The 27,628-nt window shown below is 28.7% G+C and overlaps 1 protein-coding gene across 11 annotated transcripts in view; it reads left to right on the top strand.

Moving 5' to 3' along the window:
• The window catches only part of LOC107436973 (uncharacterized), a 264,017-nt gene that overhangs the window by 33,803 nt on the left and 202,586 nt on the right, over positions 1-27,628 (top strand). The window lies entirely within an intron of this gene.

Here is a 27,628-nt window from a genome sequence, read left to right as displayed (position 1 = left end):
TATTCATTATAAGTAATATAGAAGCATAACTGGTATTCAAGACTAAATTCATCCCAATTTACTTGGAAAACTTGGGAAATTATGTACTAGTAAAATAATACCTAGATGATGTATACATTTGTCAGTTGTAACTGGTGAATTCAGAAAGTATCAGTGTAAAAATATTTATATATATAAATTTTTAGGACTTTGAGTAAAGAAAAAAACGTTATTCAGAACGAATATATCATGTATAGTTAACATTCAACATTCCAATGATGATAGTTTAATTTTCGAAGGTAAACGGAAGTTTACATAATAATAAGTTTCCTAAGACAGCAAAGTGAAAGCTCTTTAATATTATGGTTATTATCATCCTAAATTTATGTATGAAAGAACGTATGAAAGCAAAATAAATTGATGCAGGAAAAATCCCAAAATTCAACTTGATCTTATTGTATCATAAATGATACAGTGAACAGTAAAGAGTTAAGATGATACTTAATAAAATTGTTCGAAACTTTTATTATTTCTCAAAAGTTTTAAGTATTACACGTTTCTTTTAATATTAAGATAGCAATAATCAAAATATAATAACAATCAAAATGTAAAACCAATCAAAATCAATTACGTTTTAGGTAAAATGAGTATAATTGAAGCGAAATTTTCTGATTTAATTCTGTTCATCAACAATATTTTTATTTTATTTATTATTATTTTTCTAAAATGGCTGACACTTGGGACGCATTGTCTCGTTGGCCTCTTANAGATGAGAATTATTTCTCAAAAGTTTTAAGTATTACACGTTTCTTTTAATATTAAGATAGCAATAATCAAAATATAATAACAATCAAAATGTAAAACCAATCAAAATCAATTACGTTTTAGGTAAAATGAGTATTATTAAAACGAAATTTTCTGATTTAATTCTGTTCATCAACAATAACTTTTTTTTATTTATTATTTTTTTTTAAAATGGCGGACACTTGGGGATGTCTTGTCCCGTTGGCCTCTTATGCCAGAACTGCTACTCTTTTCTCTTTACCCAGTGGGCACCTGTGTGCGAAGGCACGGGGGTGGAGCAGCGTCACCCACGTCACACAACCTGTTTATAGGGCGGGTCACATTTACACAAAGGAGAAAGGACGTAGAACACAGAGAGTGAAAGAAACACCCATGCCCTGAGCAGGATTCGAACCCGCAACCATCGGCTCCGCAGTCAGGCAAGCACTCGGCCACCTGGTCGGCTTATCAACAATTATAAGTATATTAATTAAGAGTTCTAAATCTAATTATCCATTATTTTAAGTCTGTTCGTCCATAAGTCTGCGTAGTTGTTCCTTTTTTTTGTAGATTAATAATAATAACGTGATTTGTGGACACAAGAACATATTTAAAAATAATTTGGAATTATTTCTTTAATACTATATTACTAACAGAAATTGTTTCTTGTAAACTTCTGAAACATTATCTCTTCGCAAATGACAAAACTTAGTACTTATGAATTTAATTTGAAAGCCAGTTTCATAGTTGAAAATATTTTAACAGTCTCCGTTAAAAGAAATTGCTCTAAAGTAAGCATTTAAAAGTAAGAAACTAAAAAACTATGCCAATATAATGGGCTATAAAATTAATTAGCTGCGAAGATAAATTCGTGTAGGCTCGTATTGATTTAAAAAGCCTGATTAAGAAAGTAGTATCTTACTCGTTCAGCCGTTTTAATCGTGAATAAAATTGACTTTAAACAGTTTGGACGGTAATTTAGATAAAAAGTAACTTTCTGTTGGAGAAAATACATTTCCTAGTCGCGTTTCTTTTGGGTGATCCATTTGCAAGTTAATATTATAATATTATTGCGTAGCTGAAAGGAATACTGGAATTAATATTACTGTAATTATTTTTCCTGCTGGAAGTTAAATACTTTAAATTGCATTACGTAGTTTAAAATGATGTGAAAATTATATAATAAAATTACGAATGTAATCCTTTGTGAATAAAATTAATAATACTAAGAAAATCGTTTTAAAATCAAATGTAATAAAATCTTTTATTAAAACCTATACACATTGGTTCACCTAGGATTAATGGATTAAAACAAACCGCTAATCTTCTGCAAAAAAAAAAAAAAAAATGCTGTACAGGTCATAGGTTAAATTTTCCCTCTCATTTCATATCATTTATAAATGTATTTCATGCATCGACCTGGATTTCTGGGAGATTTTCTACATCATCAGAAATAAAAACTATTTTGTTAATGATCCCATATTTTCGAATATTTGGAAATCATAACTATTTTTGAAAATTTTCTGTCGCTTGCTGTTAATTTAATGCTGTTACTTTTTAACTGCATCTGTTTCGACTGACATAACTTTTGTTAAAACGCATCTCAACTTTTTACCCAATGTATCTACTGATGAAAATATGACAAAGAAATACGTGTTTAAGTTTCAAAAATTACTATTGGTGATTTTTAAACGTCATTTAATGAAAGTTCAAAATTATAACACTAACTATGTCCTATTTTAGCAAGTCTGGCGCTTAACTCAAATACTTTTTTTAGAAAAAAAATATGATTGAGGAAAAAACAAAATTAGAACCTATAAATTTGTAATTCGATTTAATTTGTTAGTTTTGTTTTGGAAAGAAAATTGGTACTGAATAAAAAAGTATTGAATTGTAAAATTCAATTTTTCATAATAAACAAAATTAAGTCACATAACATTTCCCTGCTAGATCATTTCATGATATGGGCCTAAATAAAAAAAAGTTTATGATTTAACTCGATGGAAAAAAATAATATTTATGTATTTTATTTGCCTTTCGATCTCACTTATTGTTTTTAAAGAGTAAAGTATAATTTTTTAGTATAAAAGCATTATAAAATAAATTAATACTAATTCTTTAACATGCATTTTGAGTTTTATTTCTTTCATCTCACATCAAAACCATAGATGCCGGTTAGAATTTATTTTGCAATGGAAAAATACTGGATGCCTGTCCGGAAGGTCGAGCAGGGTTCGATCCCAATAGCAGCATTGAGTGCATGCGATATACGTATTTGTAAAATTTATGGAATTGAAAGTTCCGTGGTCTAGAGAAAATTTCTTTCCTCTTCAGATCTATGTCTAAATTGGGGAAGTGGCCACATGAATGAGTGGTGCTTTCGACTCATTCATGAATCTCACTTTTATCCTAACTGTGAAACGAAGGACATTATTCTTTTCTGACTTAATTTGTTGGAGAGATGGCTGATGAGTGTCCAAGTGTGAATAGAAATAAGAATAAACAGGATGCCTTAAATTAATTTGATTGTTTTCTACAATTTACAACAGAAAAACAGTTAAAGTAAAAATGACAGCTCTTGCTGCAACTCATGTGACAGAGTCTATATATTTTCTCCTAGAATTTCTGACATAAGTTCAAAATCTTTTCGATAGGCGGCACTGCTGATAGAGAAAGAAATCTGATGGAACCATTGCAAACTAATCGAAAATCGCATCACATTATTTCAAGACCTTACAATGACTTTATTTTTGAATATAGACCTTATTTTGGATGGATCCAATATCAACCGTAGTCACATGACGTATTCTGTCATGTAAGGATGTAATTTTTAATTATTTTTCTTTACTTTATTGCTTTACTATCTGTAGCACCTGTCGAAAAATTTTGAAATAGAACTCTGGGCTCTGATAAAAACATTTATACTCAATCTCATGAATTTGCTGTTAAAAATATTTATCTCAATTTTATTCAATTTTCTGTTATAAGTATTTGAAAATAGCAAGTATGATATAGAACTCTCTGTAATTTTTTTTGTTCATTATTTAATTATTATTACCTTTTATTTATTTTTTAGTCATTATTTATTTATTTATTTATTATTTATTATTTATTTATTTATTTATTATTTATTTATTTATTATTTATTTATTTATTATTTATTTATTTATTATTTATTTATTTATTANTTCGTTGAACAATAGTTTAATTTCCACAGTGATTTATTGCCATTTATTTATTTATTTATTGTTATTTATTTATTTATTAATATTTATTTATTTATTTATTATTTATTTCTAATTTTTTTATTTCTGAAATAAAATGCAGATCTCTTCTAAAGAAGTTTCAAATTTGATATACATTGGAATTAATAGAAAATAAAGATAATCCGCATCATTTCTCATAACATTAAACTAAAATTAATAATAATTTTCAAATACTTGGTAAAACGAGAAAATGAAGAACTTAATTAAATTAACTAATGGCGTAATTAAGATCCTAGACTAGTTTGAGAACATAATCTTTAGCAACATCTTCTTCATTTAATATCCAGGAAAAATATTTTTTAATATATAATACATAACACGGGCCGTAGATTTTCGCTTAATCAGATTGTTATAGACCCCATTTACATACTTATCTGACGTTCGCGAAAATTTATCAAACTAGTTTCTGAAATTTTATTTTCTCGTATCAAGTAGTTTTGAGGAAAGAACTCATTAACGCTGGTTTCATCGACTGTAAATTTCTCAATCCAAAACTATTCCAGGAAAAGAAAAATCAGTTCTAGTTTAAATTTCTAATTTTCTCTCAGCAAGACAAACTAATTTAACTATTATTAGATAAGTTCAGCAAATCAGTCGTAAAAAGATATTTCCCGCTCTTAGGGGCTTCATATTTTTAGAATATGCTAGTAAAAGTTTTTTTATTTTTACCTAGAATTGAACGAACAAAATATCACTAGCTGCTTATATTTTTCTTACATTTTCAGTCATATAATTTGTAATGGCGCTTGGATTTGATATTAAAAAAATGTATTTTCTACTACATTTTAGATTTTGTTGCGATTCTGTTTTATTTTAACTGTTGATTAAATTTTATTTATATTTAATGTGTGCTTTTGCTTATTGCAATGTTATTATTTGCTTATTATGTTGATGTTATTTTTCAAAGAAAGTCACAGAAATCTTATATTTCTTAAAGAATGTGCACAAAAAGGTAATTTTTCAAAGAACAATAAAAAATTTTAAATTTCCACAAATACCTAACAAAAACGTGTAAGAGATCACACGAAAACTATAACTTATTTTTAAAAAGAATAATATCACCAAAAAGTCTAATTTTCGAAAAAGATGTAAAATATATTTCTCAAATCACATGCTATTGATGTTTAAGTGAACATAAGGAAACTATGTTTTGTTTTCACTATAGAGGAAAGAAATATCTCTGAATCTTTGACTTCGTGAAACTTTTTACTCAATGCATTCTGGAAACGTTATTTTTTTTTAAAAAAAACATTGCAAAAATATTATTTCTCACGGAACATCGCAAAAACATTTTTTAAAAAAAATAATATCACAGAAACGTTATTTTTCAAAGGACAACAAAAAATGTTTAATTTCCAAAATGACATGATATAAATATTTATGAGACTGTACGGAGGCCATGTTGTGTTTTTATAAGATAAAAAAAGAGTCTCCAAATCATAAATATAATTTTTTTTCGCAGTGTGGGCTATAATAATAAATAAATACGAACAAACTAAATCAACTTGATTAAACATTTCTGGTTCTACGCGAACGAAAAATGGTTTTTAGTCTGAATTATCTGATAAATACGAACACAGTTTCAGTAACGACACAATAAAATTTGCTGAAAAGGCTTTGAGATATTTGAGCCTGACATATAGATTTGCAGTCGAATGTTTCTTTTCTCAGTTAAGCGAAGTTTTAAGGAATAAGAAAGCATGTCTCAGACTGCGAGATATATTTTAGTTGTCAGCAAGGGGAGCTTATGTTTTAAAATATTTGGCACGAAACTGAAATATATTATAAATTTCTTCTTATGAGAGTATTTGCTTGTTGATGCTTCTACTATTCAGTTGTTGGATAACAGAATTTACGAAATGAAAAAACATTTTTCATAAATGTAGAAAAATCTGAAAACAAAAATAAAAATTGAAATTTATTTTTTTTAGAATGAAAAAAAAAAGGTTTATAATTCTAAACTGATATTTTCCACTGTCACATTCTAACTGTTAAAAGTTTCTCGGAAAGAATGGTTAAAGAACAAACTATTCAATTTTTATTTTAAGAGCTGTGATGGCTCAGGGGATAGAGCGTTCGCCTTCCAATGAGGTGAACCGTGTTTGAATCCCAGCAATGGCTGGTTGATACGAATGCGCACCAGGCTTGCAACGATCACAGTGCTGAGGAAAAAATATCCTCAGTGGTAGGCAGATCATAGGTTAGAGTCCCCTTTTCGTCAGGCTAAGCCGTGGGAGTTTTTCGTGGTTCTCCCCTCCAAGTAACGCAAATGCGGGTTAGTTCCATCCAAAAAGTCCTCCACGAAGGCAAATTTCTCTCAATACTTGATCCAGGATTTCCCTTGTCTTCTAAATAGGGTTCAAAATGACAAGGCTACGAAGTTGAACATTTGTAGTCGTAAACCCGAAATTGGTTCTGTGTTCAACGACGGCTATAAAATATAAAAAAAATTTTATTTTAGCATATTCAATCAAAACAATGTAATAACCATAGAAAAGATTGCATTAAAGCTGTTAATTGTGATAAAAATTATTTATTGACCGTTTTCACCTAATACAATCAGAGAAGCTTCAAGGCTTAACTTACAAAGCCATTCAGTTCCTTGTAGCTGTGGTCGAAAGGACAATTTCGTGAGCAATCTGAACGAGAGTTTGAATCCCAGTGTTGAAACTACAATATTTCTTCCATTCCTTTAATACACGAGTTGATGACCCTAGATTATTGGAATATGAAACTCGAATTTGCGTATAGATGGCAAACCCCGCAGGGCTGCTGAACAGAAAAAACGCTAGCATTTTTAATTTCTCAAGATAGATGAAACCACTAAATAAGCTAATTTAGCGGCATTTAACAAAACATATCTCTACCACAACCGAATTCCAACCTAACCGAATTACCTGACCAAAAAGCTAACATCATTTTACTCTAATGTCCAGTTAAATTTCATTTTTATGATTTTGAAACCATGCAATAGTTACGAAATCGTTGAGTTCTGTCATCACAGTGTTTTAACCCTATTCATTGTAAACGGTTTCAAAAGCTTAAAGGTAAGGAAATGTCCCTAACTGTAGACTTTAGGGTTAATTAGATGGACAGCTCTGTTGTTTTACCGTAATTTTAGAGAGAAAATTCTAACTGTGTATTCAAATCATCGAAGCTGTTGAGGCGGTAGAAGATATAAATTTTTAATTCTAAACTTGTTGTGCGGATATTTTGGTTAAGAAGTAGTTAACTTCAAACCTATCAACAAATTGAATTATTTTGTTAAATTTTTTTCAATTTTAAACATTTTTAATCAACTTTTGGTGCTTGTAAGCAGAAGATTGGAAATTTCGAGTTACAATATTTTGCATGCTTCTTAATGTTGGTAGTTGACACAGAGAAATAACGAGATTTTGTTCCAATGTCGAAGTATGTCATAAAGAGACGCTTTTTTTAAAGCACGGAAAAATGGTAACCCTCTCAGTCAAATGATTTCAGCGCCATGCTGCGGTAAGAAGCTTAGCAAATGGTTCAATGAGTGATTTTATCTCTTTGATTATTTTTAATTAAAATTACAAAAATCTTTTTAATCGTTTGTTTTGGTTAATTTGCATAAAATATTACTTTTTTAAGGATGTCATGCGCTAATGAAAGCAAAAGTACATTTTCCAAAACAAATTACTTTTTAACATAAATTTTTTAATTTTCTTGTTCTTAAGTTTATTTATTTAAATGTTGATTAAAATACACATTTATTTGGATAACATGCACCATAAATCCTTTTAAACTAATGGAAGAATGAATTAGGAAAAACGTTATCAATGTAGAATTTCTCTTTTCTGTTTAGTGTAGACTTTATCATAAGACAGAATTAAGCAATCGGGAATAAATAAAAATATGACAGAAAAACTTTTTTTTATCTATAATAGAACTTTAAATAAAAGATTTGCCATTCATCAAAAAATTTTCCGTTTCAACACGAATGCCGAAACAATTCCACAGCATTAACATAAATTTCTGCTTTCCTTTCTTTATTCCATAAGTGGTATAAGTCAAAATAAAAAATACTCAACTTTAAAACTATAGGCAATCCCTGCCCAAATTAATCGACGCACTATGAGATTCTATTTAAAATCTTAATTATCGGGTGATACTATACAGTTTTATTATTTTTACGCGACTGAAACCGGTTTGCACTTGTTTACGGTCGTGTATCAGTGGGTTAACATAGTAATGCAATGCTTTAAAAATAAATACAAATGGATACAAATGGTATAAAAAATCTCTCGTAAAAAGACCCATTGCATGTATGTTTAAATACAAAAGTATTGCCTATAAACTCGTGCAAAACATGCAATTATCAAAACACTGCAGTGTGTCTAATAATTGGGTCTAGCTATTATAATGTACTAATATAATACCTGATAAAATATATATTCTATATTTATGTAATATATCGTTTCCTTTATTCAATCGTCGAATTTATATATTGTCCAATTTAACCAATTGATGCACGAACGTAAACTAGTGAAACCGGTTTCAGTCGCGTAAGCTGCACAGCTATCTCCAGATAATTAAAATTTTACATAAACTTTTATAGTGCGTCTATTAATTTGGCCAGGGACTGTACATACACAGTTACACGCAGATTTTATTTATTTATGCCTTGATTATAATCCCCTTTCGTGATATAATGATACAGAAGTGAAAAAAAAATATGAAAAGGACATGAAGTTATAAAACGTACAGTATAAACTTTTCAACTCTTTAGCATCAAGTAACCGCTTCGTTCAAGTGTAGCTAGAGGGCGCAGCGGCTCATTGGGGGAGGTGAAGCTTTAAGAAAAGTATCGTTCGTTGTCAGAATGGATCGTTTTTAAATAGTATCGTCCGTGGTAGTTTTCAACTTGTGTGTGTACGCTAAAAGATTTTAGACGCTTTTTTGGTCCACCCTATGATGGACAGTCCGTATAAATTTCATGAATATATATGCATTTTTCGATTGTTTTTTAAATAAAGTAGACTGGAAATATATCAGTGAGATCTCGATGAAGTGACGAATCATAACATAGTGCAAATTTGCTTTGACCCGAATAAGTTTTCAAAGTTTGATGTTTCTATTCAAATATTATATTACTATATAATATTTTAATTTCTATTTTCTGGTTCTACATTTCTGAATTATATTTATATTCCAATTAAACCGTTATGTGTTATAAGAAAATTTCATGGCGTTTCAATTAAATTTGGCACCGTACTAAAGTTGTTTGGACAAAATTATGGTTCAACACGGTGTAAAATCTCTAAAAACTAAGATATGAAGTTTTTGGGATGCAATGTTTGCCTGCTACTCGTGTACTATAAAAAAGGGTTTCTCACCATGGAGGAAAAAATGTGTCAAAATAGCTCTGAAACAAATAGGGCCGAATTTGAAATTCCCATGTACTCATTATTGAGCCTAGGGGAATGATCAAAAGGCTCAATTATGTATACAAAGACATACTCACTCATAAATAAATACACAGAGTTTTCAAGTTCGACACTATAATTTTTAGAGCTATATTTTGACACATTTTCGTCCAATTTTGAGAAACTTTTTTTTGCAGTGAATAAGGGAAAGTTCGAAGTTTTGATTTTGTTGTTCATTTCAATCTTTGTTCAGTTATTATGTTTAAATGTTCAAAAACGTATTTTATATGTAATAGTAAAGCCTTATCGCATCAGCCCATTTGTGAACCTCGGAGGTTACGGAGGTTAAAGCTCAGGAATTTCGGGACAGAGCAAAGGTGCGCAAATTTACATGGTCTACCTACTTTATGATTCGATCAGAGAAATAATGATTTATATATGTGAAAAGTGAAATAAAATGTGAATGTTTAATGTTAAATAAGAGATTAAATACCAGTTATTGTAAAAAAAAAAATTTTTCTAACAATATTTTTCGAAATTTCACATTTAATGCTTTATGCATAGTGATTTTCTTCAACATTTCTATTTTTGTATTCATAAAGCAGAAAATTATTTTTATTCGCCGTTTTCGCCTCTTTTTTTTAAGCAATGAATTACTTTTGCTTCGTGAAATACATTTTTTCCCTTTGTTTAATCAATTTGATTTGAAAACGCAAAAATCAACGAAGCAATTCAATTTCCAAAACAAATTCTTTTTTTGTCGAGAATTGTAACTTTTATTTGTTTTTCTTGGCGCCCAAGTGGTTGACAGAGGGAATTATATCGGAAAACGATTAGTATGTTTCACAAATCACAGAACTCGACGAATTCTTTTGTCTAGAGTCAGTCATTTTTACGATTTTATCAGCTAAAGACGGCAGGCGTCAGAAATGAATTGAATTGAATATAAGTTTATTGTTTAAAATAAAATTCCTCCTTTACTAAGACCTAAATAAAAAATATTCTAAAGAAAACTAAGATGAAAAAATCTAAATCTCGTGCTAATAAATTGATTGTATGAATAATAAATATATAGGACGTTCTTGCATTCATACAATTATAACACTAAATACTATTATACTTATTTTGAATTCTAAAATGTTCGAAATTTTGATGCGTATTGCACCATAGTATTGTTCAAACCTCAAGGTTTAGTTTGAACCGTATTATCATGAAAGTCATTAAATATTAAATTTGGTTTTTGGAGAGTGTAACTAAAATCTGAAAACATTTCACTTCCACTTCCTTGGACAAGATCTTGGAATCTTTGGATCGATCAACAATATTGTTAAGATATATGTGTTACCGTGAATGAAGGAAATGGGTGGTTGTTGACTTCCAACGGTGAATGTTGACTATCACATAGGCGATTTGGTAAATGTCCGAAATATATACTAGGTCTAGTGAAGTGCCACTGTTCGGTATTCATTTGCCCGGTATGTCCTACATCAATATTTTCCAAGCTTCAGTGTGACTTCCCGGTATGCCTTACATCAATGTTTTCTTAAGATCAAGTGCCACTGCCCATTATACATTTAACCACTACTTAGTGCAGTGATATTTCTCCTAAACTATCCTCAGCAGATAATAAAACATCGAATAAATATAATAATATCAACGAATAAATTAACATCCAATCGGATATAACTAATATTTTGGACATTAACCAAAGTGAATATTGTGATTGCTGACATTCGCCGGTGAAAGTCGACATTCTCTTGATTTCGTTCATTCACGGTAACATATATACATGAGTTATACTGTTTGAAAGGTTAAACATTTGATTGAAAAATGTTTTTCGGTATTGTTTTCAGCTAGACAATTGACTAGTTTCTGGAATTTCTAATAGTAAACAACGCATCACGCTGAAAAAAATTGTAGTGCTTGCATGAAAATCGCGGGATTTTTTTTCCATCAGAAAAGATTTTCCAAAAAATTTGAAACTTTGGTTATCAACATATTAGATTAATTTCTTGTACTTTGCATTTAAATAAATGAGTAAAAAGAGAATGGTTAATATTTGAACAGTTACACAGTAAAAAACATTTAGTGTATGAAAATTAGTGATAACTACATTACATCACAGTAGTGTTTCACTAAGTGTTTCACTAAGTGTTCCTCCACTAAACAAAACAAAGAACTGTCCCTGCTGAAACACATGTTCTTGTACGGTGTAATGTAGCCGTTACCCTATGTTTGTTATTCAGTTAAACCAAATATTATATTAAGAAATGATACACTTAAGAATCAGTAAAGTTACTTTTAGGATACAGTATAAAGCAAGGATCATAAATGTATTATGCATGTATACACTATTTCTTAAAATAAAACTAGTTTGCTAATCAAACATACGCACAGAACAGACAGAATATTAATATGAATTCGAACAAAATTGAAGTGAATAGAAGTTAAATAATATAAAATTATTTTATAACATGGGATACCTGCTAATGACGTAGTGCGGGTATATGTATTTTGATTTTTGTTGAAACGCAGTATTTGTTTAAGTTAACAACTGTTCTTTCCATTCTATTTCGAGAAAGCCCAGCCCCCCCAAGTATAAATTTCCTTAAATGACACGTTCTATTTTCTTTCACAAGGATTTCAATTCCTTCGCAATATATTTCTTATTTAACACAAAGACAGGCACGAAGTCACGTGAAACATAAACAAGGTTATGCATTTCTAGGTGCACAGAACAGAAATATATAGCTGTTATAATAAAATACATAAACAAATAATAGATCTAAGTTAAATAAAGGACGTAGTCAAGAGAGAATTCTATTTCAACACATTTGATGGGCGATACGGCACTATATTTAATTAACTATACGTTCATTCACATTTTAAGTTATGTAGGGAAACTTAGATCCACTTTAACACTCCATTTTGTTTATAAACGATCAGTTGGCGCTGACGTCATAGGTCACGTGTGTTTGCATTTGTTGTTTTCTTCTTCTTGAAGTGCAAGTTCCCAGTTGACAGATTTACGCATGTGTAAGCATACATCTAAAAACATACATGTATTTTTATAACTGTTGATATGAGTAGTTTATCAAATCAATCCTAAAAGAAGATTGAAAGTATAGAATCGACCACAATCGAAATTTTTTATTTATTTAATCAGTGAGAAGGATTGGAACTAACTTGGTATTAAATAGGCTATGATCAATTCGTCAATTAAATCTGACAAAAACTCGTCTTTCACTTCATGTAAACAAACCACCCCCCTCTTAGCCACAATAGTGTCACTAACTAGAAGTTGCAGAATTATTCACCTTTAAACTTTTAATAATGGTCCGAAATCATTTGTTATACTTTTAAAACATCTCCTACCATCATTTCACACAAGAATTTAGTTAAATAAATTAAATATACACTATTTATTTGACAAGTTTACGGAGCTCTGAAAAAAAAAAACCCCAATCTTCTTAACCAACGATATGCAAATGGATGTAAATTTTATCAATTATTGTTGTGAATATTTAACTACACTCTTTGAAATGGGTATTCGGTATCAACTTGAATAAAAGTAATCATTCACACAATTTTTAGAGTTTTTCAATTCCCAAGTCGCTGCACACTACAGATTTTACAGATTGAGAATTCAGTCAAAAAATCTTCTGATTCGCAAATTTTACCTCAAAAATTAACAAATGAACTCCTAACTTTAAGAAGCGATTGAATTGTTAATATTGGCAAGGTATTCTGTAATTTTTTAGAAGTATTAAAAATTTCTTTTAAAATTGTATAGACCTTTACAGTTTTACAACTGGTTCAATTATTTGTATAACTAGAGGGCTCCGCCCCTGCNCAAAATTAACTGCAAAAACTTTTTTTTAGAATAGAGAGATTTAAGAAAATTGAATTATTAGTAAGTCATCATTTTCTTTTCATGATGTCTTTGATTAGTTATGTTAAGTTTTTAACATATGTTATCAAACAAAGCTAGTAATATAGGATATCATGCCTAATTTAATTAAAGTAACACAATAGTTTTCTCAAGTTTAGTTAAAAAAGTGTTTGTTCGGTTTTATAGAGGATAACATAATAGTTTTCAATTGCTGCAAACATTTATATTCTATTATTATATGTTTTCCCCCTCGAAACCAATTAAAATAATGAGGTGAGAACAAGTTAAGCTGATTATTTAATTTATAAAATTCTTAAAATATCATTAAATTTTATTCAATTTTCTAAATAGCTGGACCATCTGTATTTTTCTTTATTAGGGAACTGTTCCTCGTTGTGTTAAATAGGATTGAAAAATTGAAAGAAAAAAATCCTTTTTTTTCCGGTAATAAAAGTTTTCGACGAAATCGATTAAAATCTGTCTTTAAAAAAGGAACTATGGACTATTGTAAGAATTGTATTTGTTTGTAATTTTAATTTTTGCAGTAGATATTATTTAAAAAATATTGAAAATTTAACATATACAATAATACAAACTGGTCATAATTCCTTATTGGTAATTACTGGTACTGTTTTTATCAGCAGTTTAAAGTTTCTTTGAACCATTTATTTATAACTTATTAAAAAATTTCTGTAATGCTAAAGAATGGAGAGTTCATTCTTATAACTTGTATATTTTATCTATGTTGAATAAATGAAATTTTCACTTTTTATCGAAGTATTTATTAAACATCTTAAAATGATCCTGATGAATTCTATCTTATTATTTAGATATTTTTTCTCTGTTAAATAAATTCTATATCTCACATTTTTATTGGAACATTTATTAAAAACTAATCATTATAATCATTAACAATTTGAAGAATTCCATAATGGTTACTGCTTGATAAGCTATCTTTTTCGATTTTCTTAATAATAAATTTTCTTTCTATGTTATATAAATCCAACATCTCGCATTTTTATGAAAAAACTTATTATTAACACTTTAAAAGTGTATTACTACAGCCGAAAAAGCTTAACCTGATTACTCATATACATATATTTTCATGTCGAATAAATCCTATATCTCAAAAAGTTCCTTGACAGCAATTTGAAAAGTTTAATTTTATTGTTGTTCTATGTTAAATAAATCCCACATCTGACATTTTTATTGAAATATTTATTATTAATTTAACGTTTTATCAAAGATAGATGTTAACTAATTAGACATAAAATAAAAGTAAGCTATCTCATTCAAAATATTTTTAGTGCTACTCACTTTATCGTAATCTCAGATTCTTCTTGATAAAATAGATATTCTTAACTAAAATAATCAAACAATTATAGAAAAAAAACACAAAAAAGGTATATTTCATGAAACATCGACAAAGTTGCCACTGTCTCAATAGTAAAGCTTAATACGAATATTACAATCACTTCAGATCACTTCAATTGATTAATTAAAAATGTAGTAACTAATAACTTAAAAAGAGAATTACTTCTTCTAGAAAAGTTCAATCTTATTATTCATATATTTCTTTTATGTTGAATAAATCTCATGCCTCATCAGGATCCTATACCACCGCTGAAGAAGTTTTATCCTATGTTGAATAAATCCCATGTCTCACATTCAGGGCAATTTGCTGTACCGTAATTTTTGTATTATGTAATCTCCATAGATTTCATTTTGTTCCGTACGTGCTCAAAGACATCAATTCCGTATTAGAGTTACATAATTACAAGTCGATGGAACCAACTATCGGTTTCGGTGTGATTAGTTGAATAAGAATAGTTGTTCCAAAGAAAAGTTTCATTAGGTTAATGGAACAGAAGGTTGTTGAATATCAGGCTATGTAGGAAGCTATGCATCTGCGCTTAAAAATGAAAATGTCTACATTTGAAATACATTTGTCATTAGGTTCAAATGAAGGAAATATAAAAATATTTATAGAAGCATAAATTTTGTTTGAAATATTGAAAAAGAAGGCTTTGAGCTATTAGTGATACGTTTTTGTTTCTTCGGTAATTATTTAACATTCTTAAATGAAGGTGATGATATTTAAATGATCAAACATCATTTTGTTTTTTAGAAAAAAATATTCTGTATTAGAAAAGGATTTTTCGTTTATTGTATTCGTCAGGCATACTGAATTTTTGAAGTCACCTTAAAAAAAAATCTCTTTATTTGGTTCTTTATGGAAACTAATTACGGATCGATCAAAATTAATTTCACTATTTCATAGCTTACTTATTAATTTTTGAAATGTTTTTCTTAAAAAACTTTTTTCGAGTTATCAATTTTTTTGTTATCTCTGTAAAATATTTAAATTTCATATATGACATTAATTTAAATATTTAAAAATAAATTTTAAACATAATATTTTAAATATAATATTTTAAAAGTAATATTTTAAATATAATATTTTAAATATAATATTTTAAATATAATATTTTGAATATAATATTTTGAACATGCGAAATAACGAACAAAAGGCATCGTTAAAAATGATAGATTTCATAAAAGCTTCTAATAGTTGAAAACCAATTGTAATAAATTTATAAAAGATGAAGGCATCAACATTAATGAAAGAAATGAACATAAGCGTTACTAATTACTTCTTCGTCTATATTTGAAAATAACATTACAATTCATGTCATACAACTCAGCAATTAAATAAAGTGTAAAACATTTTGTTGATACAAAATAGAAAAATATTTGCTACTCTAAGAGCTTTTCGAGAGAAAATTGTTTCACTTGAGTAATTGAATAAGCACATTATTGGGGAATAAATGATGCAAGACAAAGAAAATAACTTTCCCTTGGGTAAATTAAAGTTATGTCATTACCATCTTTAAGAGTAAGATATAGTTCTTATTTTACAAATTGCTTCGTAATAATCCTATGTCTTGAAAAGAGAGGCAAAATTTCGAATTTTCAACTTTCTGTAGATTTGATTTATGTTGAAGACTAGTTTGTGCAGGAGTTTTTGATATTTGTATTGAGTAAAAGATTTCTTAAAAGTGGGAAAAGGAAAATCTGCCAAATTATCTTATACGGTGAAAGTAAAAAAAAATAATAATAATTTATAATTCGTGAAATGGACTAGACAGAAAATGATTTATTTCTCCTCTTTTTTGGTTCTAACATTACATTTTAATAAGCGCTTCTTCACGCTTTGTACTTAATTTATATGAAAACTTGTGAAATAAATTATTCGTGTCAGTAAGTAGTGAAACTACTGTAGTCGGTACTTTTCTCGTAGTTTCTAGTGCTTGTAACAATTTGAAAATGTATTATACGAAATAACTAAACATTACAAGTTTTTTAAAATGCGATAAATGAATCTACCTAACCTTTCCTAAAAATATTCTGATTTTAATTTTCAATCGATAGTCTTTTATTATAATGTTCGGTTTTTCTTGTAATGATAAAATACCGACACATTTCATCAACAATTGAAATGGCCTTGTTTAAAAATAAAAGGAAGAATTGCTCTTAACATTATTTGGCGACAAGAAATATTGACTGGAAAGCGGACAAATCCAATATCCCGTCATTCTGTCGATTGCCATCGCTTAAATTTACCTTTCTGTTCCGGAGAAATCGCTTGCAGTGCTACAGACAGAGCCCCAAGACATTACTCGCATCAGAATTTTATATCGTCTGTTTCTTTTCTTGGAATGTTTTCTTCGCTCTTTCTGTTCCTTTAATGTGCTTCCGTTATGTTATACTTTGACGTGGAAGTTGACTGAGGCAATATTTGTCCGAGTTTTGAATTTTTTATCACAGCAATTTTTCTTACTTTTTCAACTTAAATGCCTTCTTCATTCTTTGCTTTTCCGTTTTCGTTTTCTTTCTAAACATCGTCGTCAGAAGTTGGCTTTACAGTATAAGTTCGAATCGAATTTTTATCTATTTATTTTTTTTCTTACATTGAAGAAGTGTTGTTTTTGGAGTAAATTTTATATAGATTAAAATAGTTAGACCCAATTTACTTCAATACTTTTATCTGGTTAAATTAAAAATTAAAAAAAATTCTAGAAAAATATTATTTGGCGACATTTTAGTTTAAAATTAAAATCATGTTGAATATTATAGATTAATCTAATACAAAAAATATTTTTCGTATATTCGTTAAAGGGTTAACTCTCTAATCGGTTGAAGTGAGATTTTTATACCATTTTGAAAAATGGACGTATTTAACTGTGTGAATCATTCTTTGAAACTTGTCCTCATCTTGAAAATCAATAAAAAATCATTTTGTTTTCTATTTCACATTTGAGGCTGTTCTTCCTTAAAGTCAAAGAACATGTGTTAATGTGATATATTCGTTGATTTTGAATAACCAACAGGAAATTTGGTATATGTGATAAAATATTGAATATCTATCAAATTTATCAGTCAATTTACAAAATTCTACCGTGGCAGTTCAGAATGTAACACATTCCAAATATTGCGAGTAGTAACAGGTCTCCATTCCAATTAATGTTATATAACATTATTGCAATACTTATTCAGGAACTAGCACTGTCACGATTAGCTCTTCGATTGCAGGCTGACCCGGAGATATAGTTTTTAAGGCATAATGTTGGCTATGAATTTTTCATTTATGAATAATTCAGGAAAAAAGACCGAAGTTGGGAATACTGGGTAATATTAGTGGGATTAATGTGCTTTTTTTTAAGTCGTGGTATTAATTAAAAAAAAATGGAGTAACCGGTAAAATAATCCTGGCTGAAATGTGCAAGCTGTTGCCACCTTGCCCGGAATTCCCCACCCTATTGGTTAAATATTTAAATATTTTAAATATTATAATATTTAGTTACGTAATATATAACCAAGGTTTAGGTGTTTGAAATAAGGGAGAGCTAATGGTTAAAAAATAGTAAAGGGGAGTGTTATATATGAAAGAGAGTTATATAAATACTATAGTTATATGTCCCACTATTATTATTATTTATATAAAATTATGTAAATATTAATAGCTGAAGCTCACTATAATTCTCTATAGTTCACTACAGAAGAGATGAACTAAATAATGAGAATTGAAACAGCAGAATCGATAAATTCAGTAATTATACTATATATAACAATATTAATAGAATTATAAGTAACTTTTGTAACAGTTAATAGGCGCTATAACTTCCAGAAACGTCTCAGATATATTTCAATGATGATTTCCCAGAAATATGTCTATATCAATTATTCTGAAACCTCTATCAGTACATTTCGATCTGTTTGGATTTTATGGAAATTATTACCTATATTATTTCCAAACAGTAAATTTTTTTTTTTTGAAAAAAAAACTTTAAATTGTCGATCGTACAATTTTTTACAGATTAAGAATCATTACATCATTAAATATTTGAACGAGAAAATTCAATTTTAGTGCTCGAAATTATACTTTATGTTATAAAGCAACAGGCTAAGTATAAAAAAAGATGAACAGTTCTTCTTAAAATCAATTAAAAGTGAGACTAATCGTTTAAAATTGATGTGCCACATACTTTAGTTTTTAACAAAGTTTCTGCTTATTGCATCCATTTGGAGTAATTTATAGCCAAACTTTTTATTCTTTGGTCCGAGAATAGGAGACACTGGTATTTATCACTTCTACATTAACTTGATCATGAATAAAAAATTTAATTTGCTCATAAAATATTTTTGAATGAAATTATTCAGCTTGAGCTTTTTACAACGTAGTCTTTAAAAATCCAACAACGTTAGTTCTTTTAGAGAATATAAAAGCAAATTTAAATTAGTTTCAAAAAAGTAATTTTTTTCTGACAATTAAAAAATGGCCTCACTAGACACAGCAAAAATAATGTTACAGATGTATTTAACATGAGGCATAAATTATTAAGGTGTTTAATTTGAATATTATTTCATCTAACATAAGAATAATATTAAAGGTTTATTTAAGTTGAAGGGAAAAAGAAAATATTAAAATTTTATGATGATACTTAATGTTTCCAGTTTTTTTATCCTTGTGCTTCGAGGTAAAAAAAATATATATTTTTCTTTTATTTGTAGTTGAGTTCCTTTTTATGTCCTAAGCACTTGTGTTTTTTACGGACTAATATAAAATGAAATGCCATAAAAAGTTATATCGCTTAAATTCACATGAAAGATAAAAATTTCCATTCAAAGCAGTTAACTGATGAATGTTTTCATTTAATTAAGAAACGAAAAAATGTTTTTATTTTCTACTTATTTCTTCACTTCTCGTTATGTTTAGGATATCATACTTAAAAAAATACGACTTCTATGGTAAGTTGATGCATCACACAAGAGCAACGGGTGTTAAGCTACCTTTTTAGTGTCTCTTAAAACTTGGAAAACTAAAATAAAATAAATTTTGCAGTCACAAGTTTTAATCAATAAAATGAAGTATATTTGCAGCCAGTGTTTATTTTATGGTACTATGGTATATATTCTAGCATTAAAGTATCTTTAAACTCTTACGTAAGATTAGGTTACACTCTCAGAATTAAACTCTCATTTTTGACGATCCAGCAGTTCTTGAGCTGTATTTCAGAATTGTGGACAATCATTTCATCACGCAATCACGTGATGTGTGCCGAAACGGGAACTCTCAAATATTTGACGAAAATATTTCAACTCGGAACCCCATCGCAGTGTATTGTGAGAGACTGATTAATGTTTTTGTTGCTTCTAATGCCACTTGCCAAATACCTTTAAGCCGCTTGGTGAAGCTGAGCGAATTTAAAGTAGAGAATGCGTTTCCTTTTCTAGTGGTGCCACCTATGGCCAGGAATACGACTTCAGCCACACACACGTCACAGCCCGTTTTAAAGGGAGGATTTATTCATACATCCATTCATTCATCCAGAGATCGTAATTTTGACCTGCACCAGAGAAAGATCATTCTCCAATACAGTATCCCCAGAGGTATTTGTTATAGGAATTTGGAGGACTTTGTGACCAGACGGATTTAACGTGAGCTAGTCACAATTTACAACATTGCGAGTCTCCGGCGGGAGGGGATTGAACTCATACCTCTTGATCGTGGACTCAACTCCCTACTAACCAGGCTATCCTGTCCCAATTGTTTACAAGAATAACGAAACTAGAATAAAGACTAAACGATCGAAACTAGAATCTCGAAATAAGCCAACCGATCTCTATTGTGGTAATGAAATTCGTTTCATATCATGATTATCCCGAGTTCGAATCCCGCTTCGGGCATGAATGTGATTTATTTCTCTGTTCTATTTGCCTAATCTATTAAAAAATTATTGCACCCGAGATTAAATAATTTCTATAATTAAATTAAATTTACATAGATGTTAAAAAGAAGAAAAAGTATAGAACAGATATATAGAAGTGTATTACAATTATGGAACAAGTTCAAGAAACGAACTTCAAGATAAGAATATAAAGCTTAAATCGTAAATTTCAAAGATGATAGTAAAGAACACAAAGCTTAACTCATACACAAATAAAACATCAAACTCAAATTAAAAATTAAGGAGAAACAGAAAAGAACACAAAGCTTAAATCATCCATAAACAGAACATAAAGCATAAACCGTAAATTGCATGGATATTCAAGCAAATAACAAATATAGAACAAGTATAGAGAAGTATAGAAGAAATTGAAGTACAGAATTTCAAGAAAAGAACGGTAGGCTTATATTTTAAATTTCATGGATATTTGCAAAGAACATAAAGCTTAAATCATACAAAAATCGAACACAAGGCTTAAATTGTAAGTTAAAAAGAAATAGAAAAAAACAAACATAAAGCTTAGATTATGCGTAAACGGAGCATAAAGCTTAAATCGCAAATGAGAAAGAAGCAGAAAAGAACATCAAGGTTAAATCGTAAATTGCATAGATATTCGAACAAAGAAGAAATACGGATCAAGTGTGGAGAAGAAAGGAACAAGTTCAAGTATAGAATTTCAAGTAAAGAACATAAAGCTTAAATCGTAAATCAAACAAAGGAATAGTAGGACAGTTTGTACATAACTAATTTTTTAGCAGCAACTGAAAAGTAGTGTATTGTGCTGGTAAAAAAGGTTTGCCTTTGAGATTGAAGCTCATTAATTGCTTGAGAGAGCTAAATAAAATTAGTAATTTGCACAGATATCCGCTGCTAAAAATTAGTAATTTGCACACATATCCGTAACTTAGGACGTTGTACCGACGGCAACACTTTAGTGCATAATTTGGGATGCGCATGTTCAAATGCGGTATGGCAACTCGATTGACTGCTAAACGTAATTCGACTTAAAATCTACGTCACTACTCTTTTCTGCACTTGTGTAGAGGTTGCAATAAAAAAAGTACAAGCATAAGACGTTTCATGATCGTGCATGCATGAGACGTTACCATCAGAGCTCATTGTTAACTAACACGAACTGTTTCTCAGGTGGATATTACAGGTCTACCTGTTCAAACCAGCTTAAAATTATTTTGCACCAAGAGTTAATGAGTTGAATAGCATTCAGCTGTTAGTTTAAAAATATTTATCATGAAAATGTAAATTGAAATGTTCGTATATATAAAGTCTTTCAAAATGTAAGCGAGATTTAAATTAAAAGCACGAGATAAAAAGTTGAAATCCTTGAACTTGTTTGTTGATAGAGATTAAAATCATAATACTGTGTCTATACATATTTATTTATTTGTCAAAGGTTGACTTTTAAATTGTTTAAAATAAAATAAGAAAAAACTCCTTACATTCCCTTTCAATATCTTCAATCGCATTCATAAAGAAATTGGAAAAGAAACATTCCAACAATGTAATGGAAAACAACTATTTTTCTCGATGGCAACAATCGCCGTCAGAGAATCGATGAGGGGATTGCTATGTAGATAAGGAAGAATTTCATTTTTAAAGAATCATCTTCACCGACTGAAGTTAGGAAAAAAAAAAGAAGAAAGGAATCGATAATTCAAAACTAATGGACGGAAGGAATCAAATTGACAAGTTAATACATCAGATGCTCTTACAAAACTTCCTTCTCTGAGATGGAATTTAGTAATAATGTCTAAAGCGTATACCATTAATAGCCGTTTATTGATGGATAAAGTTTGGTATATTCTTTTACTTCGTTAAAAATAATGAAGGCAAGCTTTGCTTTAATTTGGAATTAAAAATTTGTAGAAATTGAAACGTAATTAGTTGAAAATAAACTAATTAGAGCGTCATATATTAAAATTGGCAAAAACTGAATTTTCAACTAAACTGTTAACATTTTTCATACTAAAATTACTGTAAAATAACTGACAGAAGTCTGCCCATCCAAATAACCGTAAAGTTTACGGTAAAGAACGTTTCTAACCTTTACGGTTTTGAAACCGTTTACAACTAGTATAGTTCAAAAAACATGAATATAAAAGTACAATATTTTTTAACCGTTCACAATTAGCAACCGTTAAAAATAAATTTAACTGGACATTAGAGCTAGGCTTTTCGTTAGGTAATAGGCATTGGAGTTAGGTTGTGGTTGAGTTATGTTTTATCAAATGAACCGGGGAAAGTGGTTTAATTAGTGTTTGCGATTGATTCATCTACCGTAAGAGATGAGAAATGATAGACTTTTTCGAGTTAAGCAGCTTGCCATCCATTCATGAATGAGAGTTTCGTTTTCAAACTGACCAGGGTCTCAAATTGGGAAGTACTGAAGCCTTTCATGTATTAAAAAAGAATGGAGGAAATATGGTGTTGTCAACGCTGGGACTAGAACCCCCATTCTGTTGGTCATGAAATACACACATTTTCTTTCTCGTCTATAATATGTACCCAGATGCAGGGGTTTCGTTAGATGAGCTTAGTTGGTGCGATGAAATTCTGATTTTTTTAACCGTATTAGGTGAAAGCAGTTACTAAACAGTTTTTCTCACAGTTAACAGTTTGATTATCCTCTTATTAGCGGTTATTTGGGTTTTGTTGGAATATGGTAAAGTGAAAATTAAATAAATTGTTATTTAACAATCTGTCCGAGAAATTTCTGACAATGTATGTATCCGAAATTAAAAGTTTTTAATATTGGTAAAGGTTTAAGGTTGTCAGTAATTCTGCATAGAACTTTTTTTCGACACGGATAAATAGACCTAATAATTAATATTTAACAATAAATAGGAAAGCTTGAAATTCTTTTTAAAAAGTTGAACTTTGTTCCCAATATGATGAAAACCTAGAGTTTGACCCTTTTCTCGAGGTGAACGCTAGCCGCCATCTTGAATTTACTGAGGAGTATAAGGGGAATCGAAAGTGACGTTTATGCACAGTTATTTAGTCAAGTGAGATATTCTATCCCATTAATTTGTTAATTCAAAAACACCACAACCAAATATATTGGATAAATAGTTCAAAAGATACTATGGACTTGGTAAGTATTGAGTATAAAAAATATACAAGTCATGATTTATATATATTTACGTGTCAGAAACCATTACTTAGGTAAGTGAAATATAAATTCCTAAATATTTGGTGGATTGAATTTAAAGTTCAAAAGTCATAAAAGTTTTTATGGATTTCAATTAAAGTTCTGTATTAACACCCATTTAAGCGTTCGAAATTGTTAGATAGACAGTATTGGATCCTTCGTGCTGTTTTACAATGAACTAAATGAGTTTAGAAGTTATAAGAGTTTTAATTTTTACTAAGCAAACTTCATAAATCCTATTTGGGTGTAAGTGAATGCCACATTTTAAAGCTATTTCCTGGTTTCCCTTAGTTTTTTGCGCAATTAATTTCTTAGAATCTTGCCTACAAAAAATTTGATTCAAATTAGATTAAATCCTGTAATTAAATCCTGTAAATTAGTATTTTAATATTAATTTACAAAAGTATACAACTTTATGAAAATCAGTATGAAACTTAGCGTACTAAACTTTAAATGTAAAGTATTTGAGTTTGGGAAAGAAATGATATTTCAGATAAATGGGAATTACAGAACATTAAATATCTTTTAAACATTTAAATATTTTTTTAACATTAAATATCTTTTAAATTAAATGAATGAATTTTTACATTCTGAGATGCAATTTGAATGTCAACATATTTTAAAATTTCTTTAATAATTATTATGGACGATGGTTTAAGTTACAAAATGAGAAGAAAAACGTCCTAAATAAATCAGCTTTCTTTCACGCATTCTGATTCTTGACATTAAAAANAATAAGAAACCGGAAAAAAAATTCGAAAGAAAGGGTGAAAATTGATAAAAATCTGGAAAATAAAAGATATAATCTTTTCATCAGCTCACACGATTATATCCGTCAAGAAGAATGCTTTTAAATATTGCATCAATGTAGCCAAAAAAAAAAAATTATATCAATACGATAGTGTGGGGAAACACTCAAAAAAAGTTTTACAAAAAATTTACAACAAATAAAATCGAATACATTAAGTGAAAATATCACTTAAAAACAGAAAATAAAATATAAAGAAGAAACAGAATTAAACATGAAGCGAAATCCATAAAGAGAATAGCGAATTCAAATAAATTTACATGAACGGGAAATTTTCAAATATTTTAAAATATTGTCGTAACAAGATTGACAGATTGCAAAATATAAAACCAAAAGCGCAAATGCGGAGTTAATAAATAAGGAATACATTTTAAATACGTAGTTAAAAAATAGTAAAAATTTTAAACTTGGTAATTTAAATAATGACAGAGTCGTTAAAAGAATTTTACCTTTTTGTAAGAGGTTAAAAATTAAAATTAGCAATATACAATTTCCTTGCTTAATTATCAGTCCTAAATTTCATAAAATTCCTATAAAATTTAGAACAATCACATGTGGATCTAATACTTACCTAACTAGGTAAGCATAATAAATTAATTCTATTGCGACTTTTGATTTCCAGGATCATTTCAATAGCATTTCCCCTTCTAAACTAACTAAAAGATGTCCTTTTGAATTATTACTATGATTTTAAAAATATCCTTTATTGCGATTTCGATTACTGAGAAATTCTAATTAATTTTTGTCTTTTCAATGATTATTTTTACAATGGAAAGTATATTTTTCTTTAAATTGATGGAATACCAGAAGGATCGAAATATTCATCTCTGTTAGCTAACTTATTTTTTCATTATTATGTAAAAAATTATACTCTTAATATTGAATTTGTTTTTGATTTATTGATGATTTAATTATCTTTAAGTTTCATTATTATACTATTTTATTAAATACTATTTACTCCGCGGAATTAATCTTGTTTCGTAATCGTGATGATTAATTTCAATTTTTGGGATTTGGGTATTATAAAAGAAGAAAACTGATGTAAACGATTTCGAAATTTGTTGATTTATACGATAAAAGAAATTATTTTAATTTTAATATAAATAAACTAATTACTTTTAATCCGTATGTTTCCAGGAACATCTATTTAAATAGCATTTTTAATGAAATGAATAGAATTAAAAGAATATGTAGCAATATTTATTTATTCAAAAAAGAAAAAAAAAATAGACCAACTCTTTCAAAATTTGATTAAAAAAAACAATGAATACCAAACTTTAGTAATTAAATTCTATATAAAATCATTTAGTTAATTGTATATTATAGTAAATAAATTTACTAAAAAATTTCTTTGTTAATTTATGTAATTTTTACCATGTGCAAATCTATTTCGGGCAAATCCGTGGCTAAAATTATGTGTAAAACAGGCAATTCAAGTTTCTTTCTCTTTTCTATTAATTTTTTTTTCTTAAATAAATGTTAATTTTCAAAAATTATTTACTGTCAACTTCTATAAGTTATCCAGTATAATATTACCTTGCTCACATCCATTTTCGGGCCCATCCTTGGTAACTAACAAATCAAGCGCACTTCAGTAATGCAGCAAGAACGCACTTTAATGCAAAACCCCTTTGTTTACGCTTTTACCTAAATTTGCGCTTTTGTTTTCCTTTTTTGCAATCTGGCAATCTTGTTACGAAAATATTTTAAATCATTCCTAAAAAATTTCCCGTTCATGTAAATTCATTTGAATTCGAAACTCGCTTTATGGATTTCGTTTCATGTTTTATTCTGTTTTTTCTTTATCTTTTGTTTTTGCGTGATACTTTTACTTATTGTGTTCTATTTTATTTGTTGTAAATTTTTTGTAAAAATTTTTTTGAGTGCTCCTCACACTATTGTATTGACATATTTCGCTTTGGCCATATTGATATTGATACAATATTAGAAAGCACTCCTTTTTGCGGATATGATCGTGTGAGCTGATGATAAGATTATGGGCAATTCCACGAAAGTGTCAACTTTTAAGTGAAATTTTTTTTTTATGAATTGCATATTTTAATTTTAAAAATATGTTCAAAAATAGCCAAAGTCGACATATTACTGTTTAATTTTTGATAATTTTAAGTTTTTTTGAATCTGGCAGCATTCTAAAGTAATCACATGGCTGACAAGTGAATTCTTCACATTTGTGCTCAAATTGTTTTCTTGAGAAATACTTATAAAATAAAAGAAATGTATCTTTCTTTTGCAATATTTTGATAAAAATATGCATATAGTACAAAATTTAAACATTTAAAACACAGCCTTTAAGTCATTTTAAGTTTAATATATTAAATAAAAGTAACTTTTTTTTGTGTCATTCCGTTACATGTTTTAGTATATTTTTTAAAATAGCAACTGCGTTTTTGAATGAAAATGTGTATATTTTGGAATATAAAGCAGATGTGGCATAAGAATCAATGAGAAATTGTAAAATTCTATGCATTTGATTATTAACTTCCAATAATTAGCGTGACGGAATGACACATCTTCGGCGATGGAATGACAAAACGAGTCCTTGAGAAGCTTAGTCAAAAACTAGGGAATTATTTTTTTTTCAATTAACCTAATGGCTAAAACAGCTGTTGAAAGACAGATAAAATGTTGAAAAAGACCAAGATCCCCATGATATGATGAAGAAAAAAAACAGAGAAAGAAAGGCAGAGAAGAAAGCTTCCGCGACAAAAGTTGGACTTAAAAAACTCAGAAGTGCAAACGCTGTTGTGCAGAGATTGTGTAAACAAAGAAAAAATCAAATTCTACCAATCTCTTCACATACAAATAATTTAAATTCCCTATACAAATTCCTGCAGAGTCTTGGTAAAGCCATAAAAAAAATTGTACACTCACCATAAAAAAAATTGTACACTCACTTCCAAAATCACCAATAGAGGTAAAAAAATTAATTCAGTCTTTATGTGAGAAGTATTTAACATCGAACTCAAAAGAAACTAAGTGAGAAAAGTAATGTTGATGAGCTGTTTAATTTGGTTAAAAACATTGCTGAATG

This window comes from Parasteatoda tepidariorum, chromosome 10 (assembly GCF_043381705.1).
Source record: "Parasteatoda tepidariorum isolate YZ-2023 chromosome 10, CAS_Ptep_4.0, whole genome shotgun sequence".
In the NCBI taxonomy this organism is placed as follows: Eukaryota; Metazoa; Arthropoda; class Arachnida; order Araneae; family Theridiidae; genus Parasteatoda; species Parasteatoda tepidariorum.
This window is presented reverse-complemented; position numbering and strand designations above follow the sequence as displayed.